Source organism: Brassica napus, unplaced genomic scaffold, assembly GCF_020379485.1.
Source record: "Brassica napus cultivar Da-Ae unplaced genomic scaffold, Da-Ae ScsIHWf_408;HRSCAF=633, whole genome shotgun sequence".
Taxonomy (NCBI): domain Eukaryota; kingdom Viridiplantae; phylum Streptophyta; class Magnoliopsida; order Brassicales; family Brassicaceae; genus Brassica; species Brassica napus.
In genome coordinates, this window is record NW_026016486.1 from 45,001 (window position 1) to 50,000 (window position 5,000).

Here is a 5,000-nt window from a genome sequence, read left to right on the forward strand (position 1 = left end):
AGACACCTTGATCCATCATCCAAGGATCAGGTCGTCCATCCTTGCCCATGATCAGATCACACACGGCCTGCCTTACCAACACCAAGGTTGATAACCAGCAATTCCTTATGATCAATATCATAAGTGACAATATGTTCCAGCACACAAACATATGATCAGATATCCTAACACAAGGATCTGACCCCAATATGCCCTCAGGTGCAATTTCGACCCCAAGCAAACCTGCTCCAAAAATCAATTAAAATTCATGACAATTCATGATAAATCATAACTAAGAGAATGGTCCAATCAGATTTCCCAGAACCGGCCTCCATCCCATAGATCTCGGCCAAGATCAGCCAAACCGGCCCAAGGGACCATCTCTAAATCAATCCCTAAAAACTCATTAGGATTCATGATAATTCATGATAAATCTTAACTAAGAGAATGGTCAAGTCAGAATTCCAAGAACCGATCTCGATCCTATGGATCTTGACCTAGAACAGCCCCACCGGCCACCTTGACCATCTCGAAATCAATCAGATAAAAATCTCCAAATACCATGATAATTCATGATAATTCACCACTAAGAGGATTCCAAAGTCAGATCGCCATAAATCCATCAGGAAGTAGGAGATCCGGACTTAGCTGCCAAACCAAGGCCATGGAGGGTTCTTCTGAACCGGCCAAGCTATGGTTCAGTGCTACTATGTCTAATCATCAATCTCAATCATAAGAACAAGGAATAATATGATTAATAATCATAAAACATAGTAAGGTGTAACTGCAGGACCAGATCAGCCCATAGTGTACCAGACTATGCCCAATGGTGTCTGCAGTCCCCACCGGCTCTTCCTAGCAGACCTTCATCAAACCCTTTTCACATACTTCCAGTATTGATAAGATCTAACCGTGGTTCGTGACCATCTCTCCTTCCATGGAACTTCCATGAAACCAGTTTCTACACTGCATCCACCTTCAAGGCTATTCATGCCATTGTGAGTGAAGTCCGGCCTTCTCCCTTCTCTCCTGGGTGTTTGCGTGTGTTCCCAAGATGCAGAGGAAGCCTAGGACGTGTTCATCAGTGGTGAAAACCTACCACAGGGTCGTTCATAACTCCCCTTGCACTTCCATGAAACTGTCTTTCTACACACATCTGCCCTTAAGGCTGTCTTGGCCTTTAAGAATGAATTCCGGTCATCTACCTTCTCTCCTCACCATTTGCGTGTGTTCTCAGGCCCTGGAGGATGCATTGGGTGATAACATCACGGATCAAAAGCCACCAGAAAGTCGTTCATAACTTTCCCCCTTGATCTCTCCCAAAACTGCCTCTTTATGGCCTTCACACCACCATGGGTCTTGGATTGGGAATCCAACCAACTCTCTGTATTTTTCTCTGGATTCTTTGTGTTTCAGGGTGTAGAAGGAAGCCCTGGCGTGCCTGCAAAGGCACGGACTTGCCTTCCTTATATAGGAGAAGGGGTGGTTACTTCTTAACCGTTGCATCCCTTCGGTATCATTTCTGGCCATTGATTTAATCAATGGTACAGATTGCACCCTTTCGCCTATGGCAGTTACCACACGCCCTGGAACTGCCAAACCACTCCTGGAAAAGTCCAAACAAGGCCCAGACTGATTGCCCACGCCCATGACCCAACCACAAGAGCCCTCCAGCCCATTGGTACACATGGGTCATCCACATGGCCTGGCCACTGTCCAGACCCGAACCAACTGCCCAAGACTCGAACACTCAGTCCAGCTAAGTTGAGCTGATCCCCAGCTGACCCATCTGAGTGAGCTAGTCCATCTAGCTCAGGGAGCTGACACACTCTTCAGTGAGCTACATTGAGATGCACTACACTTCACCTAGCTGGTCGAGCTTGCTTACTGCATCGCCCAGCTGTTATACACTGTGTCCAGCTTGCCTCCTTTATCTTTTTCAATCCTTCTAAGTCCTTTGGTCAATTTCCAGACCTAGACTTAGTTTTCCCATGATCCATTCTGATCACTAACTTCATCGAGCTTCACCTGGATCTCATCCAGCTACCAGCTCGCTTGTCCAGCTCCTTTGAGCTTGCATCTGCCTTATTTTGGTTAGGTTCCAGCTTCCTGATTCCCTTAACCACGTTTTGGACCATGACATGCTTGTCCTTAGGTCATGTGACCTGACTGGTGCGTTTCCTTGCACCGCAGTCCGTCCGGACGATCCTATCCAGGATCGGGGACATGACACTTGGCCTCGATCATACCAAGGAAAAATGTTAACACTTGGTTGGATGATGGAAAGTCGAGCCAGCATAAGTACTACTTGGACCAATCAGACTGACTTGGACAGTCCAGTCCATCAAAACTCGAGCTTATGTCCAGATCAGTACACGGATCAGTCCACGGGAAGGGCCAGCATGCTGATATGTGTACTGACATGGTGCATCAGTTGTCCAAAATCAGTACACGAACAGTCCACGGGAAGGGCCAGCATGCTGATATGTATGGTCAGCATGCTGATATGAGTTCAGTACACGGATCAGTCCACGGGAAGGGCCAGCGTGCTGATATGTGTACTGACATGGTGCATCAGTTGTCCAAAATCAGTACACGGACAGTCCACGGGAAGGGCCAGCATGCTGATATGTGTGGTCAGCATGCTGATATGAGTTCAGTACACGGATCAGTCCACGGATCAGTACACGGACAGTCCACGGGAAGGGCCAGCATGCTGATATGTGTGGTCAGCATGCTGATATGAGTTCAGTACACGGATCAGTACACGGACAGTCCACGGGAAGGGCCAGCATGCTGATATGTATGGTCAGCATGCTGATATGAGTTCAGTACACGGATCAGTCCACGGGAAGGGCCAGCGTGCTGATATGTGTACTGACATGGTGCATCAGTTGTCCAAAATCAGTACACGGACAGTCCACGGGAAGGGCCAGCATGCTGATATGTGTGGTCAGCATGCTGATATGAGTTCAGTACACGGATCAGTCCACGGATCAGTACACGGACAGTCCACGGGAAGGGCCAGCATGCTGATATGTGTGGTCAGCATGCTGATATGAGTTCAGTACACGGATCAGTCCACGGATCAGTACACGGACAGTCCACGGGAAGGGCCAGCATGCTGATATGTGTGGTCAGCATGCTGATATGAGTTCAGTACACGGATCAGTACACGGATCAGTACACGGACAGTCCACGGGAAGGGCCAGCATGCTGATATGTATGGTCAGCATGCTGATATGAGTTCAGTACACGGATCAGTCCACGGGAAGGGCCAGCGTGCTGATATGTGTACTGACATGGTGCATCAGTTGTCCAAAATCAGTACACGGACAGTCCACGGGAAGGGCCAGCATGCTGATATGTGTGGTCAGCATGCTGATATGAGTTCAGTACACGGATCAGTCCACGGATCAGTACACGGACAGTCCACGGGAAGGGCCAGCATGCTGATATGTGTGGTCAGCATGCTGATATGAGTTCAGTACACGGATCAGTACACGGATCAGTACACGGACAGTCCACGGGAAGGGCCAGCATGCTGATATGTGTGGTCAGCATGCTGATATGAGTTCAGTACACGGATCAGTACACGGATCAGTACACGAATCAGTCCACGGGAAGGGCCAGCATGCTGATATGTGTGGTCAGCATGCTGATATGAGTTCAGTACACGGATCAGTACACGGACAGTCCACGGGAAGGGCCAGCATGCTGATATGTGTGGTCAGCATGCTGATATGAGTTCAGTACACGGATCAGTACACGGACAGTCCACGGGAAGGGCCAGCATGCTGATATGTGTGGTCAGCATGCTGATATGAGTTCAGTACACGGATCAGTACACGAATCAGTCCACGGGAAGGGCCAGCATGCTGATATGTGTGGTCAGCATGCTGATATGAGTTCAGTACACGGATCAGTACACGGATCAGTCCACGGGAAGGGCCAGCATGCTGATATGTGTACTGACATGGTGCATCAGTTGTCCAAAATCAGTACACGGACAGTCCACGGGAAGGGCCAGCATGCTGATATGTGTGGTCAGCATGCTGATATGAGTTCAGTACACGGATCAGTCCACGGACAGTCTGTGTGTGCTAACGGACAGGCACGGACGTCCTGCGTGTGCTGACGGACGTCCTGTGTGTACTGAACAGACAGCCCACCTGGGCCAAAATCACCCGAACAGTCCACAGGAAGGGCCAGCATGCTGATATGTGTACTGACGGACGACCACGGACGTCCTGTGTGTGCTGACGGACGTCCTGTGTGTACTGACGGACGTCCTGTGTGTGCTGACGGACGTCCTGTGTGTACTGACAGACACACGGACACACACGGACGTCCTGCGTGTGCTGACGGACGCCCTGTGTGTGCTGACGGACGGCCACGGACATCCTCTGTGTACTGATGGACGTCCTGTGTGTGCTGACGGACGGCCACGGACGTCCTCTGTGTACTGACGGACGGCCACGGACGTCCTTTGTGTGCTGACGGACTTCCTGTGTGTACTGACGGACGTCCTGCGTGTGCTGACGGACACACGGACACACACGGACAGCCACGGACGTGCTGCGTGTGCTGACGGACGTCCTGCGTGTGCTGACGGACGTCCTGTGTGTGCTGACGGACGTCCTGTGTGCACTGACGGACACACGGACACACACGGACAGCCACGGACGTCCTGCGTGTGCTGACGGACGTCCTGCGTGTGCTGACGGACGTCCTGTGTGTGCTGACGGACGTCCTGTGTGAACTGACGGACACACGGACACACACGGACAGCCACAGACGTCCTGCGTGTGCTGACGGACGTCCTGTGTGTGCTGACGGACGTCCTGTGTGCACTGACGGACACACGGACACACACGGACAGCCACGGACGTCCTGCATGTGCTGACGGACGTCCTGTGTGTACTGAACAGACAGCCCACGTGGGCCAAAATCACCCGAACAGTCCGCGGAGCGTGCTGATATGTGTACTGATGGACAGCCGGACGTCCTGTGTGTGCTGA